General features: G+C 37.8%; 1 protein-coding gene and 1 non-coding gene across 6 annotated transcripts in view; one reads left to right on the top strand and one right to left on the bottom strand.

The window, feature by feature from the left end:
• The window catches only part of EXOC6B (exocyst complex component 6B), a 661151-nt gene that overhangs the window by 579409 nt on the left and 56897 nt on the right, over nucleotides 1–24845 (bottom strand). The window lies entirely within an intron of this gene.
• Nucleotides 13079–13139, top strand: LOC116560686. Its single transcript, XR_004273081.1, has one exon. It is a non-coding gene; the product is annotated as a small nucleolar RNA SNORD78 (small nucleolar RNA).

Raw genomic sequence — 24845 nt, 5'->3', positions numbered from 1 at the left:
TGAAAGAGAAACTGCAGGAGGTCAAAAGAAGTTTAAAGCCCCTTCTCCTTACTTCAGTTTGTCTATCAGTTTAATTCTAACCTTAGTATTGTAATCTAGATGCTCTGGGCACATAAAGATGAAGTAGATCAATCAGATCATCATCAATGACAAGAGAAACATATGCTAGTTAATGAATTCTAAGCTGAACACTATACCCAAATATGTTTGTACTGCCGAACAAATACATTTAAATTCTTTTCCAGTTCTGCAGATACCAAGGTATCCAACTGGCTTCACATGAAGATAGCCCATATAACCAAAAGAATGCTATGATGTGGATCTCTCTCAAGGCAGGAAGGGAACCCCAATGATGGCTATTTTCAGAGGAATAAAAACAGGATAGAGCAGTTTCAACTGACACCTAGCCAAAGGGCCCACTAAAACCTGGTTTTGGTTAAATACCACAGGAAAGTAGAGAAGGGGAAACTGTCACAAAACATCAGTCAAATCAACAACAGACTATTAGGAAATAAACTAATGAAAGCAAGGGAACTCCAAATTAAGAACATAGAGACTGCCATAACTGCTACTATGATAACGTCACACTGTTAGAACAAGTAATCACCATCAGTAACTGAAGCTATAAAGGCAAAATACGATTGTCAGTGCTTCACTTTGTCCTTCGTATCTATTTGTATTAAGTGCAAAAATATTTTATTTCACCTGCATCTTTCAATAGTAGTCATGAAATCTGGCATATAGGAGTTGGATCATGAATGTTGCTGCTAATTATAAGATAAGACATTTAAAAAGCACCTCTACAGACTGATGATGCTCATTGAATATAACCTAGAAAACTGCTGAAAGCAGAGTACTAATACAGTTGGTTAGGAGTTATAATATACTTGGTAGGTTAGCTCTGGTTTCACTGCATGGAATTCAGAGTGTTAAGTTTAACACTTAAACACGAAATGTTGGAGCTAAATGAAATGACCAGTTTACTTAGTATCTATCACCACCACAATGAGTCTGAATCTAGGGCATGTTGATAAAACTCTTCCAGATTCTTTACAAAAGATATTAAGTAGTAGGGTGGTGCAAAAGTAATTGTGGTTTTGCCATTACATTTAATGGCAAAAATTAAAAGTAATGGCAAAACCACAATTACTTTTGTACCATTCTAAATATTTAATTAAATAATTACTCTGAAGAGACATGTAAATATTAAGAGACTGTGTATTAACTATTGAAACATGATTCTACTAAGAGAAAAAAAAAGAGTAATTGAACATTTGGTCTTCACACTTAAAATTATCATTATGGTTCTGATGATAGGTATCATTAAGCTATTAACAGAGAAAGACAAACTAATAATGGTTAACACTAGTATGGTAGAAACACTGCAGTGAATAGTCATGATCCACTTAACGCATGTATATTTAATGTGGACTTAACAAAATAGACCATGCAAGTTTTCTAGAATCTCTGAATCAAACTCTAATAAATGTAAGTAACCTCATTTGTAGATGTTTATGTTGTGTATACTATGTATATAAATGCATGTATTATATACAGTATATATACTATATATGTGGGTGACACACACCTCACACACACATACTTATACACACACAAACACACACACACACACACACTTTTTCTAATTTTCTGAGAAAGAGCTAGACCCAACACCACCACATTCAACTCCTGGTCCAATTTCACCCATAAGTGGTTATTTGCTGATACCCCATGCCAAAAATGAAGTGACCACAATTTAAAACTCTTTAACTCTATAAGCAATTAAGTCCATGAAAGAGGATGGATGAAAGGCATGAGAATAGTTTCCATTCTAAAACATAATAATGAACAAAGCAGGCAAAATAGGATGAAGTTCCGTGAACAGTATGGAAGACTGGATACATATGAAAAGCCTTTCTACTATCAAACTCCTAATCACCTCTAACCACCTCTAGCCTAATCACTCTAATCACCTCTGATCTAATGCTTCTATTTTATAGCCATATAGAGAAAAAGAGACCTGGCTTATTGTCCACACACGGTGGGGAGTCAAATCAGAGGTCTTCAAATGAATGAAGCCAAGATACCCAAGGATACATTCTTAGTGAAAGATAAAATAGAAAAATACTTCCCCATAAAGGGAGACTGCAAGCAAACTTGCCTATCTGGTGTTGGCTCTGAGTGAGGGAAGGAGAAAATTCCCCTGATAATTTGAAATCACATGCCAGCCTTCTCTCAGAAGGGAGGTCTATACTCATACTATTAATACTATGTGGTCTGAGAAATGTCAACTGACAATTTATTTTTAAAGTAGCCCCAGCATGGTTGTTAATACCCTCAAATAACTGACTTAAGCAAAAGCAAATCTTCTCCAGAGAAACATACCTTAACCCATACTTCTAGGAATTCTCACAAATAATACTCCTTTGAACTGGAACTTAAGTATCAAAAATCATAAAACACACAAGGAAACAAGGTATAAAAACAATAATCAGAAGAAAGACAAATAGCAAAATCAGGCTTGCAAAGGCTTAAAACTTTATATATATATATATACACACACACACACACATATATACACACATTAAAAATAAATGTGTAAGTTGCATAAAGATATATAAAAGGGATTTACCAAGGAAAAAAAACTATCAAAAATGAATATATGAACCCAAAATATCTGAGACAGGTCTCAGTCAATTTACAAAGTTTATTTTGCCAAGGTTAAGAATATGCCTGTGACATAGCCTCAGGAGGTGCTGATGACATGTGCCCAAGGTAGTACATGTGTCCAAGGTGGCTGGGGTACAGCTTGCTATTATACATTTTAGGAAGGCATAATATATCAATCAATACATGTGAGATTTAGATTGGTTTGATCTGGAAGGGCATGACAATTTGAAGCAGGGAAGGGCTTCCAGGTCATAGATAGATTTTAAAATTTTTCTGATTGGCAACTGGTTGAAAGAGTTATTATTATCAGTAGAAAGAAATGTCTGGGTTACAATAAGGGGTCGTAGAGATCAAGGTTTTATCATACAGATGAAGCCTCCAAGTAGCATGCTGCAGAGAGAATAGTCCGTAAATGTTTCTCATCAGACATAAAGTCTGTGTTGATGTTAATGTTGCAGGGGTAGAATGAGACATGTCCAACCCCCTCTTCCATCACTGCCCGAATTTCAGGTTAACTCTAGAATGCCCTTGACCAAGAGGAAAGGTCCATTGAGATGGTGGGGGGACCTTAAAATTTTATTTTTGGCTTACAAATAGATAAGCTGGAAATGAAATATAGAACTTTTAGAATAAAAACTATAATAACTGATATTTGAAACAAGAAATAGAAGGGAAAATACTTCACTGGGAGGTGTATATATAAAAAGTACAAAATGCAGCACAGAGGCAAAAGACAGAAAACACTAAAGAAGAGTATGGAGAATACGATGGGTTTAATGGGAGCTCTAGTAAGAAATAAGAGACAGGTAATTTAAAAAAAAAATAGCTGAGAAGTTCTCAGAATTGATAAAAGAGAAGTTGTGACCCTCAAAATAAAAAGACCCATAAGCTTTACCAAAAGCAGCCCCAATCTCTGCTCAGTTACATCTATCAAACATTTAGAACTGACTGCCTATTTATCCCTTAACTTCATAGCTAAACTTCAGTAGTGTACAGAACCTTGCTATGATAGGGCTAATTATGTAAATACATGGACCCCTAGACCCATGCAAACTTTTGATATGTCTTTTACCAGCTCATTCTTCCATTACTTACAGCACCTATTCCAAACTGTCACCATTCTCTTTAAGATGCCAATCTCAATCCTACAACTGTTTTTCACAGTGAATGGCGTTGCATGTGTTACATTCTTTAAAATTCAGGCTTATCAGGCACAAAACATTCCTAACTTCTTGCATTCCAATACACAAGCCTATCTATATCTCTGTCTACCCTTATATTTGTTTCTTCTTATCTCTATGAAATAAATAAGTCATCTCAATGCAAGACTAATCCTATTTCTAAAAATCTCATATCTCTTCCACTCCAGGAAGGTTATTCCATCAATCCTTTCTTTGGTGGGGGAAGTTGTTCTGTACTTTTAAATGTTTATCTCTACTGATTTCTTTCTCTTAACAAAACATGCCCCCATCTTAACAAAACCACAGAGCCCGCTATTTTAAAAGGAAAAAAAATGCAAATGCACAAAATAAAAATATCTCTTCTGATAAATTTCCTTCTGGCATCCTTTCCCTTCCTTTTCTCTCTCTCTCCCCCTTCCCACTCCACTTAAAATCTCAGTTAAGATTTTAAAAGAGCACACTACACTTACTGCCTCCATTTCCTCAAATTAGACTTGCTCTTCAAACTAGTATAATCTATTTCTTACCTATACCACTCACAATGAACCTATTCTTGCTAAAGTCAATAAAAGACTACTAATTGTCAAATCACATATCCACTTTTAAATTCATCACTTACTTGACTCCACTTTTGTATGTGCCACCACTAACTATCCCCTCTTTTTAAAATCTCTATTTCCAGGGCTTCTATTACACTCCTTCTTGGTTCTCCCCATTCTCAATCTCCTTCAATAATTCTTCTTCCCTCTGCCCATGAATACCTCCTTGACCATTTATTCTCACTCTTCATTTATACACCCTCAGAGATCTCATAAATACCTCAGATTTTAGTATTAAACAAGTCTGGTTACCAAATCAATAACAACAGAACATATCTCTGTCAAGTCCTATAAAACTGAATACCTAACCACCATTCATCCTCAAAGACATTGCAAGCTGTGCATGTCAAAAACTACTCGGCTGGGCATGGTGGTATGCACCTACAGTCCCAGCCACTGAGGAGGCTGAAACAGGAGGATCTCTTGAACAGAAGTTCAAACCCAGCTCAAATTATACAGCAAGGAGCATGTCTCTTGATGCAAAAAAAAAAAAAGGAATTCTTCAACTTTCTACCCAAACTCACATTTCTCTTCTAGTATTCGCCATCTCAGTTAAAAATAACACCAGCCGCTGAGTTACCTAAACTAGAAATATGTACGTTAACCTTGACACATCACTCCACCTCACACCTCCTCATAACTAGTCACCAAGACCTACTGCTTCTAATTCCATAATGACTCTCCTATACTCTTTTTCCTCCCTATCCTCCCCAGCTACTACCTTGACTCATGTCCTCATCATCTCTATTCTCAACAATGTTTTTAACACTTTCCCCTTATATTCGTAACAATCCATCTTCAATATTTCTTTGACAGTAATTTTTAAAACGAGACTTTATACTTGAAACCGAAAGAAACACACACACACGGCCAGGCGCGGTGGCTCACGCCTATAATCCCAGCACTTTGGGAGGCCGAGGCGGGTGGATCACGAGGCCAAGAGATCGAGGCCATCCTGGTCAACATGGTGAAACCCCATGTCTACTGAAAATACAAAAATTAGCTGGGCATAGTGGTGCATGCCTGTAGTCCCAGCTGCTCGGGAGGCTGAGGCAGGAGAATTGCTTGAACCCAGGAGGCGGAGGTTGCGGTGGGCCAAGATCGCGCTATTGCACTCCAGCCTGGGTAACAAGAGCGAAACTCCATCTCGAAAAAGAAAAAAGAAACACATACACACATACACACAACTTTTGGATCTTGTTTCAGGATCAAGTCCAAAGTCCCTAGCATAGTATGTAAGATCCCCTCTGTCCAGCATTATCTCTGAATACTCCCCACATTCACTCTACAACTCTACTTGAAGTTCCTTGAGTGTAGCATGTATTCTCTCCACCTGCAATGTCCTTCCTATCACTTATCTGGCAAATTCCTACTCATCTTTCAAGGTTCAGCTCAAAACTCAACTCTTTCCTAAAACCTCTCTCCTTAATACAACTACTATAACCTGATACAGAAGCTGCTCACCATTAAGTTTTTAGGTTTTGTTTTTAAGACAGGGTCTCACTCCATATCCCAGTCTCAATCAATCCTCCTGCCTCAGCCTCCTGAGTAGCTGAGACTACAGGCATGCACCATGACACCTAGCTAATTTTTTTATTTTTTTGTAGAGACAGGGTCTCACTATGTTGCCCCAGATGGTCTCAAACTCCTGGATCAAGCAATTCTCCCACCTTGGACTTCCAAAGTACTGGGATTACAGGTGTGAGCCACCATGTCCAGCTCAGAAGCTGCTCTTCTTACCAACAAGGTAGAACCTAAGAAACTGTTCATAAAACCAAAGCAACTATGAAGAGCTTAAGCTTGTGTACTCAGGAGGTATTTACACCAAACAAGACCATGAGTTCATTCCTTAAAGATTCAAATTCAATACCATTTTTTTCCTACTTGCCAATAATAGGCATCATTTCCCAAATGAGGCAAATTTCTTTTTTTTTCTTTTTTCCTTTTTTTTCTTTTTTCCTTTTTTTTCTTTTTTTCTTTTTTTTCTTTTTTTGTAGAGATGAGGTCTTGCTGCATTACTGAGAGTGGTCTCAAACTCCTAGTCTCAAGCAATCCTCCCACCTCAGCCTCCCAAAGTGCTGGCATTACAGGGTGTGAGCCACCATGCCCAGCCAAATTTCATCTACAATAACAGTCTTTTGCAGCATATAATAGTCTAGTTCTATTTATTTCATTTTTTAATAGTTTTTTTTTTTGGTTTGTTTTTTCCTTTTATAGACAGTGCCTTACTCTGTTGCCCACTCTGGAGCACAGTGGCACAATCATGGCTCACTTACAGCCTCAAACTCCTGGGCTTAAGTGATACTCTAGCCTCCGCCTCCTGAGTACCTAGGACTACAGGCATGCACTGCCACATGCAGCTTTTTTTTCTTTTTGCAGAGATGGGGTCTCACTACATTGCCCTGGCTGGTCTCAAACTTCTGGACTCAAGCAATCCTCCCACCTCAGCCCCCAGAATTACTGAGATTAGAAGCGTGAGCCACTGCACCTACCCATAATCTAGTTTTATAAGGAATATATTCAAAAATCTATTTTTTGGCTGGGCATGGTGGCTCACGCCTGTTATCCCAGCACTTTGGGAGGCCAAGGCGGGTGGATCACGAGGTCAAGAGATTGAGACCATACTGGCCATGATGAAACCCCATCTCTACTAAAATACAAATAATTAGTTGGGCATGGTGGCGCATGCCTGTAGTCCCAGCTACTCAGTGGGCTGGCTGAGGCAGGAGAATTGCTTGAACCCGGGAGTCAGAAGTTGCAGTGAGCCCAGATTGCACCAATGCACTCCAGCCTGGTGACAGAGTAAGACTCCGCCTCAAAAAAAAAAAAAAGAAAAAAGAATAATAAAAAGAGAAAAGAAATCTATTTTTTTAAATGATGAAACAAAATCTATTGAAGCACCTAGCCCTATCCTTGACAAGGAGTGTACAATAAGGATATAGGATAAGAGTTACTCCTTAACAGTCATGGTATAATCAGTCACTAACTGGCTCTCACTTTGACACTATATAAATTTGAACTGGCCTTGAACCTATGAAGCCACATGTGGTTTAAGGTAAATTTCATCAGGAGTACTGTCATCTTGTTTTGCCTCAAAGTTCTTGAACAAATGCCTAGTATTATCCAGAAGTTACATGTAGGATAATGAGCCTAGAAATGAATAGGCAGCACTACTAATGATATTTGCTGGTCGAAAGCATAGTTAATGTCCTTTTGCTTTGAAATGTTTATTTGTTCATATTTTCGAAAGGGTACTATGGTGAACACTCTATACAGTAATGATTTATTTACATGTCTATCTCCCCTATAAGACCATGAGTTTCTTGAGAGTTTACACCTGGAACAATGGCTGTATCCCACAGAGAAACATTATAAAGCAACAAAGAGCCTAAAGCAGTGCCCAAAAATGTTTCAACATTTCAACTTTCCCCAAAGACAAGCACTAGAGTTAAATAATAAATATTCTTACCAAAAAGTAAATTCAAGTTCTAGCAATGCAAATAATTTGCACTTCAGCTAAATGTTAAATAGAAAAAGAAAGAAACAGAGGAAGAAAAGGAGAAATTTAGGTGGCTAAAGGAAATCCATTGTTGGAGGAGAGGAGTGTCTGGCAATAATTTGTTATTTCCCCAGCTCTCCTCTAACCTTCTCTGGAAGCTAGGAGAAGAAGATGATTAAACTGCAACAAGGCCTGGCTCTGAAGAGAACTGGTGTTGTTTCTGGCCCTTGCTGCCAATAGAAGGGGGATGGTGACAGCAGTCCCTATGGGTTCTCAGAAAAAATTGCTTCCAGGTGGAAATTTTTTATGGTACTGAGCAGCCTGGAGCCATTTTTTGCTCTACTTCTTAACTACTGATGATTAAACCATGGACAATCAGGCTGCAACAATGGAAACAGTTAGACAGCGCTCAAACATCATGGTTACATGCTCCAAATTACAAAGTTAACTCTCAAAGGAGAGAAAAAATCTGTTGGCAAAGTCTTTTTTAAAGGGGGATGTTTTTAACTGGGAGGGTGAGATAGAGTCTGTTAAAGATTTAAATTTGCAAGAACATAAAAGTAGCCAAGAACTCTGTATCGTAATGATAAACATCAGTCCCATGCCAAACCTAGACACTGTAATGTACAGTCATAGGGAGCTGAACAAAGGACAACACTAAATGTCCTGGTATTTCACAATTTTTCATTACTTTATTTTGGCCTGGATTTTTTTGTGATATATATTTCTGAATTTGGAGTGACGGCTCAAGAATATCAGCAGAAAAAAAGTTACTTACAGTACCAACTCATATGAAAAACACACACAGAGACTAATGATTTGACCACCCAGTAATTTAATCTAGGCAATTTTATTACCACACTATCATCCAGATCATTAAAGGTTAAATTCAGCCCAAAATTATAAAACAGTAGTAAAAATACGCATTTTAAAAATATGTGCCAAATCCTGTTAAACATTTTATATTTACTAACTCACTTATTCCCCAAAAATAATCCTCAGAGAATAGTTATTATCATCATCATTTTGCACATGAAGCAACCTTTCTCACATTGCCAGTGCACAGAAGCATGTACCTTTCCCAGGTTCCCACAATTATATAAAGGATAATAAAATGGAAGGAAAAGGATGAGGGAGAGGAAAAGGAAAATGAGTAAAAGGAAGAGGAAGAGGAGAGCAAGAGAAGGAAGATGAGGTGAAAAAACAGACGTAAAACTACATACACATTCAATATAAAGATAAATATGTCTAACTATTTTAATTCAATTCTATAGAAAACATAATCAAGGACAGAAAGAAAACCAAAAAACTAATACAATGTTTAGATGATGCAATTCTGAATTTTTTCTACTTCTGTATGACTTATCTATTACTTAAATAAACATGTATTGCTTTTCCAACTAAAAAAATATAATGCATTTAAGAATCTAGAATAGTACCTGGTTCATAGTAGATGCTCAATAAAATATTACTTAAAATGAAAACCAAACAACAAAAATTCAGTGTAATGAGAAGTCTAATTTTCAATAATCTAAAATAAAATAAATGTTTTTAAAAAATAATGTGGCAGTTAACAATAAAAAAAGGGAGTCACTTATGTCAAAACTTTAACCAAAATGGAGTCAGGGAAGGTCGTAAACAAACTCTTTCCCTTGTATTCCCGAAATACCTGCACATCTTGTTAGCACCTTGTAAACAGAGCAAACAAACATTATGACAAGAATTTCCTCTGGCCTACAGTATTTCAGATAAGACAACCAGACGTGGATAGTTGACTAGCAACAACTATCTCCTCAAATGAATTAGTGACAACTCCCACAACGAGTCCCTGAAACCAATGTGCTTTGTTTCAAAGCAGTTTGTGTGAACTTCTCTTTGCCTTTAAAAACTTCCAGTTTGAGGCCGGGCACGGTGGCTCAAGCCTGTAATCCCAGCACTTTGGGAGGCCGAGACGGGTGGATCACGAGGTCAAGAGATCGAGACCATCCTGGTCAACATGGTGAAACCCCGTCTCTACTAAAAATACAAAAAAAAAAATTAGCTGGGCATGGTGGCGCGTGCCTGTAATCCCAGCTACTCAGGAGGCTGAGGCAGGAGAATTGCCTGAACCCAGGAGGCGGAGGTTGTGGTGAGCCGAGATCGCGCCATTGCACTCCAGCCTGGGTAACAAGAGTGAAACTCCGTCTCTCTCAATTATTAATAAAAAAAAAAAAAAACTTCCAGTTTGTCCCAGTTTTCCTCACATGAGCTTATGATTGTCAAAGCGTGTACACCCTACGTTGCAAATCTTTGCTAGTACCAAATAAAATCTTTTGTTCTAGACAGTCTATCTCTCTGAGTTCCTTTTTCAGGTTGACAAATGAAATGAAAACTTCTTCTCAGGATCAATCTCTCACAAACCCAGGAAGCAATCACCATTGGTCAGAATTTTTTAAATTCAGTTTATTTTCCATATTCTAACTTCCTCTAGGAATTAATCAGGATATCAAAATTGTTTTAAAACATACATATGGGCCAGGCACGGTGGCTCTTGCTTGTAATCCCAGCACTTTGGGAGGCCGAGGCAGGAAGACTGCTTGAGCCAAGGAGTTTGTGACCAGTCCGGGCAAGACCCCAATCTACAAAAATTGTAAGAATTAGCTGAGCATGGTAGTGTGTGCCTGTGGTTCCAGCTGTTCAGGAGGCTGCGGAGGGACGATCACTTGAACCTTGCAGGTCGAGGCTGCAGTGAGCCATGTTTGCACCACTGCACTCCAGCCTAGGTGACAGGGTAAGTGAGACTCTGTCTCAAAAAAAAAAGTACATACATTTGATATCTTAAAATTCTTTTCCGAGAATTGATGAAACAGATTCCTAGATCCCTTCCACTGCAACTACAGAACCCATCAGTTAATGTTCTCTTATTATCCCTCAAATGGGATGAGGAAAGAAGACAGTAGCTTCAATGGTTATTTATGATGGAACCTCTGATCTATTACTATGTAACTTATTTGTCAACTGGAAAAGTAAGTCACTTTCTTTCGCTTCCTAGTCCACTAACAAGATATGCAAAAAAAAACCCTACAAACATCATAAAGCTATTTACAAAAAAAAATTATTTTTACACAAAAATAAATTTGGTCCTTCCTCTCACAGCATAGGTGCCATGCTTCCGTTAGGAAACAATTTTGTGTGTTTTTTCTAGAAGCATTTGTTTGAGGACAGTATAGACTAGCCCATTTTAATAACCTCTCTTTAACAATGAAGTATACAGGGAAAAAAGGAACCTTGGAGATGATCCAGTCCAATTTCATAAACATAATAAATTTTCCAGCTATGTCCATAAATACTAGTCCAGGTTCTGCTAGAATATCTCTAGTAAAAAGAAGTTCCCTACAAGGCAACCAATCCCATTTCAACAGCTGTTGCAAAGTTCTTACACAAAACTAAAACTTACCTTTCTATAATTTTCACCATTTATCTTATTTTTTCCCTCAAAGGACAGAGAGGACAAGCCCTTGATCCCTTCTTTTCCCTCTCCAGACTAAAACAATCTCAAATTATTCAACTATTCTACATATAAACAGCCTTCCAGTTATGGTTTTTACCCTCTGGGTATGTTCCAGCAGTCACTCTTCTTTAAGTGTAACAACAAAGGCAGTACAACATAGTGGGCAAGAACACAAGCTTCATAGCCAGGATTCGAGCCTTGGTTCTGCTACTTAATAGTTGTGTGATCTTGGGCAAATTTATTAAACATCTGTACACTTCAGTTTCCACATCAGCAAAATGCAGATAATGGTAGGAACCACTTCACATAATCGCTGTGTGAAGATTAGATGAGATAATGTAGGAATTCTGAACAGTACCTGGCACACAAAAACCATTGTATAAATATTAGCAATTTTTAAATCAAGCATGATCAAACTAGAAAAATAAAGACCATCTCCTGTAACCTTGTTACTTAGCTCCTATAAACAGCCTAATATTAATGCTTATGCAGTTTTGACAGTCATATTGTGCTATATATTGAACTCAGTCATAAAATTTTTCCACGTGTTTTTCAATATTGCTATATGCATGTAGTTGATAGTCTGAATCTACAATTTACTACTATTAACTATGGTTCATTTTTCCAGTCTTTTGAGACCTTTTGGGACAATGACTGCCATTTCAACTTTCCATTTCCGTGTTTCCCTTTGTTGAGTAGGTACAGGAAGATTTCCACAAAAGAAAAAATTTACTGTGGGGAAGCGCAGAAACCCAGAAACCCTAGGATCTAAGAAAAAAGCCCCCTGGCATGCACCAACATTTAAACGAAGATTTGCTGGTTTCCCATTTTAACGGGGAAGACTGCTAATCATATAAAAGTCAAAAAGAGACTTGAAAAAGTTAATATTGATTCCTTAGAAAAAAAGTCCAGGAAATAGAAAAAGTCACCAACCTCACTTCCTTAAGCCAATATTCAGCCCCCCTACTGTGTCCAACTTGGAGAGAATTTGCTATGAGCCAAAGCTTTTCATGTCCCTACCTTTTGAAGGCACAATGGAAACAATTCCCAGAACAAGTGAGTTGCGTCAGTGAACTCTCTGCTCTTTCAAGTTGTAAGAACAGTTGATTCACACCATGTGTCAGAGAGAAACACCAGTGAAAACCAAGTGAGATAAATTTTAGGCCTCCAGAGCTGTTTAATATTAAACTGTATTAAATCCTTGTTATAGCAAATTATAAACAAAATATTTTGTTTACCCTCCTTCTCATATGCTCCTTTCTCTTGAAAAGAAATTTTAAGACAATTCATAGTTCCAAGGTCACAGATGTCCCACCAAAAAATCATTTCCAAATGTTAGCATCCAGAACCAATGATCTGGATCATACTCCCAGCAAACTGCCCTGGCATATCATAGAGGAAGCTTTGCTACATAACCTTTTAGGTTTCAAGACAGCGTTAGTTTAGTGATGGTCATAGACTTAGAGTAAGACCTTACTTTTGTCAAATATCTCTACATGGAGTCAATCTCAGTGTCCACTCTATTCAGTAATTTTATTTTCTATTTAGATCAAGAAATCAAATATATGTTCATCTACATAAATAATACTAAGTTGATTTTATTTTTAATACTATGAATGGTAAGACTAAAACCTGAAACACGTAATAATGTTCATCAAATGTCTGACCTGAAATGAGCATGCAAAGTTAACACTGAAGGAAAAAAAAAAAGACATGAAACAACTTTGATCTACATGAATTTGAAAAAAATAGTCCTAGAGCAATCAGAATAAAATTTAACACAACTGATAACAAAACTCAAATTATAAAAGTTTAGGAAAAACTAAATCAACAATACAAATATTTTAAGATAAAACTTAATATGTTAAGAGACATCTTTCTGAAAAGAAAGACCACTAAAACTGCATGATTAGTTCAATACAAGGAATTAAGAAATTACAATGGGTAGCTATGGAAAGTAAATTTCACTTCTCTCAAAAATGACATCTGATCTTAGGCACAGGGGCTCACGCCTGTTATCCCAGCACTTTGGGAGGCTGAGGCGGGTGGATCACCTGAGGTCAAGAGTTTGAGACCAGCCTGGCCAACATGGTGAAATCCCATCTCCACTAAAAATACAAAAATTAGCTGGGCGTGGTGGCACGCACCTAAAATCCCAGCTACTCCGGAGGCTAAGGCAGGAGAATCTTTTGAACCCAGGAGGAGGAGGTTGCAGTAAGCTGAGATTGTGCCACTGCACTGCAACCTGGATGAAGAGCAATAATCCATCTCAAAAATAAATAAATAAAATATCGTATGATTAAAATTTGTTAGATATTTACCTGAGGCCTACTGTACACTTTCATTACTCTTCCATTATCAATAGATCAATCTGGTTTGGGTTGTATAACTACTTTAGAGAATCTAATACTCTACACAGGTAAACTCTAAACTCAACAAAGTAATGATCTACTATAGCCCCAATCATCACTGAAGAAACAAAGTTGCTTACCAATAAATTACTTGTCCACAAGGTTATATTTAAGGGCACTCTCCCAAAGCTATGAAATATCACCACCACATTCTAGTTCTTCACTCTATAGAGTAACTTATTTATTTAAAGGGAGAATGTGGCAGCATCTTTTTTTTTAATATTCAAAATGTACCAAATTACAAGAAATAGACTTTTAAAAGGCAAGAAAATTTTGACTATTCAATAATAAAATAAGTGACCTCAGCAAATTAAATAGACACGTTTTCTCAGAAATTTAACAATATTGGCTATGTTAGGTGGTTCGGGGATTTTCCTGCCATAGGTTCATTTAGTATCTATTTACTGAAAATTTACTAAAAACAAAAAGAAAAGAATATCTTCCTTTGAGGGAGCCCATACTGTAATGAGTAAGGAAATATATAAGAAACCATAATGAAATGTCATTATAAAACTGTTCAGGAGCTAAGCATGGTGGCACATGCCTGTAATCCCAGCTAGCTGCTCAGGAGGCTGAGGTCAAAGGTTCTCTTGAGCCCAGGAGTTCAAGACCACCCTTAACAACATACTGCTCATTTCAAATTTTAAAAAAAGAAAAACCTGTTCATAACTACAACATTTAAATATGCTACACTTAGGTGATGTAGCAATGCAAAATAAAGGAGTGTTCAGTACAGAAATGGACTAGGCAGAAAAGGCTTCTTGGAGTTGTTAACACTAATAAAGAAAAATAAACCTTAAATACAAAAGCAAACAGAGGGAAGAAAATAATACTTAAAACACAAAGAAATAATGACTACAGACTTCTCATCCAAACTATGTAAGGAAAAAGACAATGGAAAGATATCTGTAAAGTGCTAAAGGAAAAAAATGTAAATCAAGAATTTTATACCCAGCAAAAATATCTATCAACAAAGCAATGTCTTAGAAAATTTGTTGTCAGCAGACCTGCACTATAAAAACTGTTCAAGTAAGTTCCTCAGACAAAAATAATATAAAATCTGTTCAAAATCTGAATCTTCACAAAAGATTAAGGAGCAAATAAACTGGTAAATATATAGGAACATATAAAATATTTTTATTATTTTTAAATTTATTGTAAAAGAGAACTGATTTTTTTAAAAAAAGATTGTTGATTGTTCAAAGCAAAAATGATAATAATGAACTGTGGAATCAAAACACATGTAGAAGTAAAATGTAGTTAACAATAACTCAAAGATCAATGCATGAAATTAAAATATACTGTTTTAAGGATTTTATGTTCTATATAAAGAGGTGTGATATCATTTGAAGGTAGACTGCAGAATAATGGTATATTTAAAAACATTTGGTTGTTCTAATTCAGATAAGGAGAATATAAAATGAGAAATAAAGGGACAAAAAAAGATGAGACAAACAAAAAGCAAAATAACAGTTAAACCTAGTCATATGGGTAATTGTGTTAACATAAATTATTTCCTCTTTTCCTGATTTCTTTATAATTAATTGAGTATACTTCCATTTCCCCCTTCCTGTATTTAGAGCTATTGTTGTCATTCCTTTGTATAGTACCTTGGTGGTTGTTTTGATGCTTATGTTTATCCTGCTCAAGAATATTGTTTAAGCTTCTTTTTTTTTTTTTTTTTTTTTTTTTTTGACACGGAGTTTCGCTCTTGTTCCGCAGGCTGGAGTGCAATGGCGCGATCTTGGCTTACCACAACCTCCGCCTCCTGGGTTCAGGCAATTCTCCTGCCTCAGCCTCCCGAGTAGCTGGGACTACAGGCACGTGCCACCATGCCCAGCTAATTTTTGTATTTTTAGTAGAGACGGGGTTTCACCATGTTGACCAGGATGGTCTCGATCTCTTGACCTCGTGATCCACCCGCCTCAGCCTCCCAAAGTGCTGGGATTACAGGCATGAGCCACCGCGCCCGGCCTGTTTAAGCTTCTTGAATTCCCATTCCTGTTTTCCAGAGAAAGTCAATTTCAATGAGTTTTTTTTCTTTTTTCTTTTCTTTTTTTTTTTTTTTTTTTTTTTTAGACAGGTCTTAACTCTAGCACCCAGGCTGGAGTGCAGTGGCATGATCTCAGCTCACTGCAGCCTCACATCCCAGACTCAAGTGATGCTCCTATCTCAGCCCTCCAAGTAGCTGGGACTACTGGCACATGCCACCATGCCCGGCTAATTTTTGGTGTTGACAGGGTTTTACCATGTTGGCCAGGCTGGTCTTGAACTCTTGACCTCAAGCAATCTGCCCCACCCTGGCCTCCCAAAGTGCTAGAATTATAGGCATGAGCCACCAGGCCTGGCCCAATTTGAACTTTTATAAATGTTTATATTTTTAATTTTTTAGAATTAAGCCCATATCTTCAAGTAACGTAATATTGGCTGGGTGCTGTGGTTGAAGCCTATAATCCCAGCAGTTTGAGAGGCCAAAGCAGGCAGATTGCTTGAGCCCAGGATTTTGAGACCAGCCTGGGCAACATGGTGAAATCCTGTATTTACAAAAAATACAAAAATTAGCTGGGTGTGGTGGCATGCCTATAGTCCCACCTGCTCAGGAGTCTGAGGTGGGAGGATCACTTGAGCACAGGAGGTCAAGGCCACAGTGAGCTGTGATTATACAACTGCACTCCAGCATGTGTGAGAGAGCTAGACCTTGTCTTAAAAAATTAAAATAATATAAAATAAAAAGATAATATTGCCATTTTCCTTGTATCAATTTTAGATATTCTCTACTTCCTACAATAATTGATAAAGAATTACCTCATCATACCATATCATTCCTTTTCCTCTCCTCTCAATACTTACATACCCCTTTTAGCTTTTCTAAAGATTGCTTTTGTAATATAAATAATATAGTTATGCTTTTGTTTCTTGTATTATTAACAACAGATTATCTTGATTCCCAGCTATGCAAAATGAATCACTACCTTTTCCTTATTTTCTCTGATTTTGGAGACAAGAGTCTCACTCTGTTGCCCAGGCTAGATAGAATGCAGTGGTGTGATGACAGCTCAGTGCAGCCCTGAACTCCCAGGCTCACGCAGTCCTCCCAACTTAGCTTCCAAAGTAGCTGAGACTACAGGTATGTGCCACCATACCCAGCTAATTTTTTAATTTTTTGTAAAGATGGAGTCTCACTCTGTTACACAGGTTGCTCTCAAACGCCTGGACTCAAGCAATCCTGCCTCAGCCTCCCAACATGCTGGGATGACAGGCATGAGCCACATGCCTGGCCCCCTTACCTTCCCTTTATATCTTTTCCTTACTTTCCCCAACTGTGGAAACGAATTTTACACTGATAGAGCTGATAACATATATATTCTGTTCTATAATCATAATTGTTTTTCATAGATAGCCAATACTTTGTCTTTGCAAACCAACAAACAACATTTGCATTATTTTAACTATATAAATATTCTTCCCTTTTCAGCCAAATTGCATACTAATATTAACATTCCTTCCTGGCTGGAATCCCTTTTTCTGGAAATCTCTTTCTTGAAACTCTCCTTTCCTGCTCCAATCTAAACTGATACTCTCAGCCAGGTGTGGTTGCTTATGTTTATCCTGCTCAAGAATGTTTAAGCTTCCTGAATTTCCATTCCTGTTTTCCAGAGAAAGTCCATTTGAATGTGTTTTTTCTTTTTTTTTTCTTTCCTTTGAGACAGGGTCTTACTCTGGCACCTATAATCCCAGTGCTTTGGGAAGCTGAGGTGGTAGGATGACTTGAGCAAGGAATTCAATACCAGCCTGAGCAACATGGTGAGACCCCATCACTACAAAAAAAAAAAAAAAAAATCAATTTGATAAGGTCCTTTCCATTTAGGAAGGAATCTTTTAATTAGCTGGGCATGGTGGCACATGCCTATTGTCCCAGCTACTTGGAAGGCTGAGTCAGGAGGATCAGTTTAGGCCAAGAGTTCAAGGCTGTATTAAGCTTCAGTATATTCCAGCCAGGACAACAGAGCAAGACCTTCTCTCTCAAAAAACTTTAAAATAAAAATAAATAAACTAATACTTCTCTAGGTCTTCTGCATACCTGTTTATGAAGGGTTATTTCCTGACTGACTTATAGAACTGCTTGGGCAGCCGGGCTCAGTGGCTCATGCCTATAATGACAGCACTTTGGGAGGCTGAGGCAGGTGGAGGCTGAGGCAGGTGGATCACTGAGGTCAGGAGTTCAAGACCAGCCTGGCCAACATGGTGAAACCTCACCTGTACTAAAAGACAAAAATTACCCAGGCATGATGGTGGGTGCCTGTAATCCCAGCTACTCAGGAGGCTAAGGCAGGAGAATTGCTTGAACCTGGGAGGCGCAGGTTGCAGTGAGCTGACATCACGCCATTGCACTCCAGCCTGGGAGACAGAGCCAGACTCCATCTCAAAAAAACAAACAAATAAACAAGCAAACAAAAACAGAACTGCTCAGGCAACCAGAGATTAAGGGAATAAAACACTGGAGAAGAGGGAAACAGTAAGAATGGGTCAGCCAATATTCTTTAGTCATTTTTTCACCCTCAAGGTAAATATCATATCTGCATTCTAGAGGCTGAAGCTCCCAGTAAAAAGAACAAGCAGAAAGCCTACACCAAAAGGTAGAAAAATCAGTTTTTGACAGTTTTGGAGAACCCCAGTACCTTAAATTAGAGGCATAAGAGGTTAGAATCCTGAAGAGAAAAAATGGGAAGAAAACATAACACTCTTACTATTTTCTCAACACATTTGCTGAATTCTTAAGCTATACAAGGAGAGAGATTAAGAAAAGCAAAAAGGCTCAGACAAGATAACAGAATTTCAGGTAGTCTTGAGGTATAAAGGAAAGCATAGAATTAAAGATCTACCAAGGGAAAGGCCCCTAATCATCACTCCAGGCTCTTTGGAATGTCTGGAAGACTATAGCATGAGGCAGTAATGAGCCAGAGACAGTCACAGCCTAGCTAAAGCTGAACTCTAGATTTAGCCATTTCAGTTGTTGACTGGATTAAAGGGGACATTGCCATACCATCTTCCTTAACAAAAAATGGGGGCAGAGGGGAGGGACCTTCACTTAAGGAAGAAAACACCATCCAAAACCTCCACAATTTTTTTAATGTCTATTCAGTCCAAAATTACCAGGCATGCTGAGAGAAGATCACATGACTAAAAATCAAGATTCAACAGATGATCTAGATATTGAACATATCAAACACGAACTTTAAAAATGGCTATGATTAATATGACAAGAAAAAAGGAAAAGAAGAAAACAGATAAAAAGATGGAGAATTCACCACAGCCCTACAATTTTTTTTTTAATTATAAAACTGGAGAAAACCCAGAACTGGGTTTTTAAAATTCAGAACTCCATAGATAGTTTACCAGCAAATAAGTCAATTGTAAAAATCCACATTGGGGCTGGGCATGGTGGCTCACACCTCTAATTCCAGCACTTTGGGAGGATGAGGCAGATGGATCATTTGAGGTTAGGAGTTGGAGACCAGCCTGGCCAACAAGGTGAAACCCTGTCTCTACCAAAAATATAAAAATTATCCAAACAGGCCGGGCGCGGTGGCTCAAGCTTGTAATCCCAGCACTTTGGGAGGCCGAGGCGGGTGGATCACGAGGTCAAGAGATCGAGACCATCCTGGTCGACATGGTGAAACCCCGTCTCTACTAAAAATACAAAAAATTAGCTGGGCATGGTGGCGCGTGCCTGTAATCCCAGCTACTTAGGAGGCTGAGGCAGGAGAATTGCCTGAACCTGGGAGGCGGAGGTTGCAGTGAGCCGAGATCGCGCCATTGCACTCCAGCCTGGGTAACAAGAGCGAAACTCCATCTCAAAAAAAAAAAAAAAAAAAATATCCAAACATAGTGATGCATGTCTATAATCCCAGCTACTGGGAGGCTGAGGCACAAAAATCACTTGAACCCAGGAGGCTGAGGATGTAATGAGCCAAGATCTTGCCACTGCCCTCCAGCTTGGGTGACAGAGTGAAACCCTGTCTCAAATAAATGAATAAATAAATAAAATAAGGAAAAGAAAATAAAAAATATCCACACTGAAGCACAAAGAGAACAAGGAAAGGAAAGGATGTAAAATACAGAAGAATATAAGAAAAATGAAACATATGGGACACAGTCAAAAGCCCTCAGCCAACAGTTCTCAAACTTTTTGGCCTGGCACCATTTTTATGCTCTTAAAAAATATTGGGTTTCCTGGCCGAGTGTAGTGGCTCACGCCTGCAATACCAGCACTTTGGGAGACTAAGGTGGGTGGATCACCTGAGGTCAGGAGTTCGAGACCAGCCTGGGCAACACAGTGAAACCCCTTCTCTACTAAAAATACAAAAAATTAGCCAAGTGTGGCTATAATCCCAGCAAGGAGACTCACTTGAACCTGGGAGGCAGAGGTTGCAGTGAGTTGAGATCGTGCCATTTCACTCCAGCCTGGAAAACAAGAGCAAAACCCCTTCTCAAATATATATATTTCCCTTGGGTTTCCCGAGAACTTTTATATACGTGGTTATGTTTATTGACATTAGCCACATAAAAACTGTAACTGGGCCAGGCACAGTGGCTCAAACCTGTAATCCCAACACTTTGGGAGGCTGAAGGAGGTGGATTGCTTGAGGCTAGGAGTTTGAGACCAGCCTGGGCAACATGACAAAACCCGATCTCTACAAAAAATACCAAAAAAATTAGCTTAGGCATGGTGGCATGCACCTGTGGTCCCAGCTACTCAGGAGGCTGAGGTGGGAGAATCACCTAAGCCTGGGAGGCAGAGGTTGCAGTGAGCGGAGATCAGACCACTGTACTCTAGCCTGGGTGACACAGACACCTTGTTTAAAAAAAAAAAAAAAAAAGGCCAGGCACAGTGGCTCATGCTTGTAATTCCACCACTTTGCAAGGCCAAGGCAGGCAGATTGTCTGAGGTCAGGAGATCGAGACCAGCCTGAACAAATGGCAAAACCCTGTCTCTACTAAAAATATAAAAATTAGCTGAGCGTAGTGGCGCGTGCCTGCAATCCCAGCTACTCGGGAGGCTGAGACAGGAGAATCACTTGAACCCAGGAGGAGAAGGATGCAGTGAGCTAAGATCACGCCGCTGTACTCCAGACTCCAGCCTGGGTGACAGAGCTAGGCTCCATAAAAAAATAAAATAAAAATTGAAAAAAAAGAAATTAAAACTGGAAAAAAAACTAAATGAAAGAACATACAACTATAAATAACACTCACCACTGAAATAACATTTTCATGTCATGTAGCCTCTAAGAAACTCAACTCTATTCCCCTAGGAGAATGCAAGCTTTAAAAAAAAAAAGTAAATAACATCTAACTTATATTATGAAAATATTTTTAAATCTGTAACTCCCCTGAAAGAAATTTTATCATTGTATAACTGTGCAGAAACAATATTTAAAGACATCATAGCCAAGTATGTCTAAAATCTTACGAAAAATATCAGTCCATAGTTTCAAGCCCTATAAACCCAAAGCATGATGAATGTAAAGAAAACTATACTTGGCCAGGCATGGTAGTTCACACCTGTAATCCCAGCACCTTGGGAGGCTGAGGCAAGAATACTGCTTAAAGCCAGGAGTTCAAGACCAGCGTGGGCATCAAAGCTAAACCCTGTCTCAAATAAAAATAAAAATAAAATAAAAAAGCCAGGCACAGTAGCATGTGCCTATAGTCCCAGCTGTTTGGGAGGCTGAGGCATGAGGATCACTTGCAGTGAGCTATAATTGTGCACTGTACTCCAGCCTGAGCAATAAAGCAACACCTCATTTTTAAAAATAAGAATAAAGACCAGTACACCTATGCACATCATAATAAAACTGCCAAAAACCAAAAACAAAGAAAAAAGTATTATAAGCTGCCAGAGGAAAAATTACGTTACCTTCAAGGGAAAAACAAAAAGACTAAGAGCTAATATTTTAACAGAGAAGATATGTCAAAGTGCAATTAAATAATACTTTAAGTAACACTGAAAAAATAAGCCACCAGCCTAGAATTTTACCTTAGATGTTTTACTAACAAAAAATGCCCTTTAAGAGGTCGGGCTGCAGTGAACCATGATTGTGCCACTGTACTACTCCAGCCAGAGCAAGAACAGGTCAAGACCAGACCCTGTCTCCAAAAAAAGGCAACCAAACAAACAAACAACCTTTAAAAATTAAGACAAGTATTGTAAAAATGTGATCCAGCTGCTTTTGAAAAGGGTACACTCGCTCTTGAAAAAATTAAAAATCAAAGTACTGTATGATCCAGCAATTCCAATTCTGAGTCTATAATCAAAAGAATTGAAGGAAGACTGGAAGCAATATTTATACACCCATGTTCATAGATATATTATACACAAGGGCTAAAAGGAAGAAGCAACCCATGTGTCCATCAAAAGATGAATGGATAAACCAAATGTAGTAAATAATACAATGTGATATTATTCAGCCTTTAAAAGGGAAGGAAATTGCGACACATGCTACAACATGAATGTACCCTCAAAGACATCATGCTAAGTAAAATAGGCCAGTCACAAAAAAACAAATAATATATAATTCTGTTTACATGAATTACCTACAGTATTCAAATTCATAGAGACAGAAAATTTAATATTGTTTGCAGGGGTTGGGAGAAGGGGAAAATAAGGCGTTATTGCTTAATGAGTACACAGTTTCAATTTGGAAGGATTAGACAAGTTCTGGAGATAAGTGGCAGTATTGGTTACACAAAAATTTGAATATCCTTAATGCCACTGAACTGTATGCTTAAAAATGGTTAAAATGGTAAAGTATATATTATGTATATTTTCATACAAACAAAATAAATGAGTCCTGCACTAAAAGAAATGCTAACGGGAGTTCTGCACACAAAAGGAAAGTGACCTCAGAATGAAGCACAGAGATGGAGGAAGAAATGAAGAATCAAACAAAAGAGTAAACATACATGAATGGTGTCCCTATGAAATAATGATAATGTTGTATGGGAACAAAATTACATGTAAAATTAAAATTCATGACAAGAAGAAGATAAATGAAAAAGTGTTACATATTCCTAGCAGTGTCAAGGAAGTGATAGAAATATTAATTTATATTAGACTCTAATGAGTCAAGGGTGCATGCTGAAATTCTTTGAGTAATGTCTAATGATTCAAAAACGAAGGGGCAGGCGCAGTGGCTCACACCTGTAATCCCAGCACTTTGAGAGTCCAAGGCAGGAGGATCACCTGAGGTCAGGAATTCGAGACCAGCCTGGCCAACATAGTGAAAACCTGTCTCTACTAAAAATACAAAAAAAAAAAAAAAAAAAAAAAAAAAAAAAAAAAATTAGCCAGGCATGATGGTGCACACCTGTAATCCCAGCTACAGGGGAGGCTGAGACAGGAGAGTCGCTTGAACCCAGAAGGCAGAAGTTGCAGTAAGCCAAGATCACGCCATTGTACTCCAGCCTGGGCAACAGAGCAAGACTCTGTCTCAAAACTAAACTAAAATAAAATAAAATAGGAAGAAGAATCAATAGACAGCCAAAAACAATAATATTAAAGAAAAAGCACTTGGGGAAAAAGAAAAACCAACAAATATCAAGATTTCTCTACAGCAACATTGAATACCAGAAGACGAGATACTCAAGGAAACAAAATATGAGTCAAGAATTTTCATCTCAACCAAGCTAGTGTTTGAATATAAAGTCTATAGAGCTAAAATTCCGAATACACAATAACTCAAAAATTATTTTTCACATAAGTCCTTCTTAGGGCAACTGCTAGAGGAGGAACTCAAACCAAATTAGATAACAGAGAAAATCTCAATGAAAAAGAATGTCAATGAAGACTGAATATATTTAACTGCAACTCTAAGACAAAAACAAGCTCAGATTAAAAGTGATCAAGTATGATACATGAAAATAGTACATAAAAATTATATACCTAAGGAAAAAAAGAGAGAAGATAGAAAGTAGAATAAGCTAGTCAACTGTCTCATACCAACAACTGTGAGTCAAAGCTAAGCAAATCAATTACAGGTCTAAAATCCCCAATTGAAAATCCTTGTAGCAAAATGTTTCATAATACCAAATTCTGTAGAGTTTTTAAAAATTCTGTACATTTTTTTAAAAGTACAGCTAATCTGTCACATATTATGTAACATCCCAGTAAGATCTTAAGAAGCATTCCATAATCAAATACTTTCATATTTCAGCAGTAAAATATAGGAATATTCACAAAAGTGGTAAATATGAAAATTATTAATATATTAAGTCAACTCACATCAGGTTTTCTTGCCAGATGAATTAAGGCAGATTTTGAAAAAAATTGTTTTTAGAGACTTTAGGATTTGGGGATTACAAATGAGAGGTTATGGGCCAAATCAAGTATACTTGACTACAAAGTAAAGCACTAAGATAATACTATTCACTGATATTTAATGCTAAGAGGAAAGAAGAAGAGAAGAGTACACAATTTATGTTTCATTGTTGCTCTTGAGTGAAAAACCAATAAATATTACTGTTTTAAAGAAAGAAAGAGAGAGAAGACACCGAGGATGTAATACAAAGGAATCACAAGAACAAAAACACAATTTTTTAAAAATTCAAAGAAAAAAGGAGGCCATTAGCTATGGCTTCATAATAACAACTTGCCTTGCCCCCGTAAAAGTTATTTCACTTGATATTAAGTTTTTTGGGGTGGTTGTTGTTGTTGTTGTTGTTGTTTTGAGACAGAGTCTTGCTCTGTTGCCCAGGCTGGAGTGCAATGGCACAATCTTGGCTCACTGCAACCTCCGCCTTCCGGGTTCAAGCAATTCTTCTGCCTCAGCCTCCCAAGGTAGCTGGGATTACAGGTGCATGCCACCGTATCTGGCTAATTTTTTGCATTTTTAGTAAAGATGGGGTTTCATCATGCTGGACAAGCTGGTCTCGAACTCCTGACCTTATGATCTGTCTGCCTCAGCCTCCCAAAGTGCTGGGATTACAGGTGATACT

Source organism: Sapajus apella, unplaced genomic scaffold (assembly GCF_009761245.1).
Source record: "Sapajus apella isolate SASKATOON/1434 unplaced genomic scaffold, GSC_monkey_1.0 scaffold26, whole genome shotgun sequence".
NCBI classification, from domain to species: Eukaryota; Metazoa; Chordata; class Mammalia; order Primates; family Cebidae; genus Sapajus; species Sapajus apella.
This window is presented reverse-complemented; position numbering and strand designations above follow the sequence as displayed.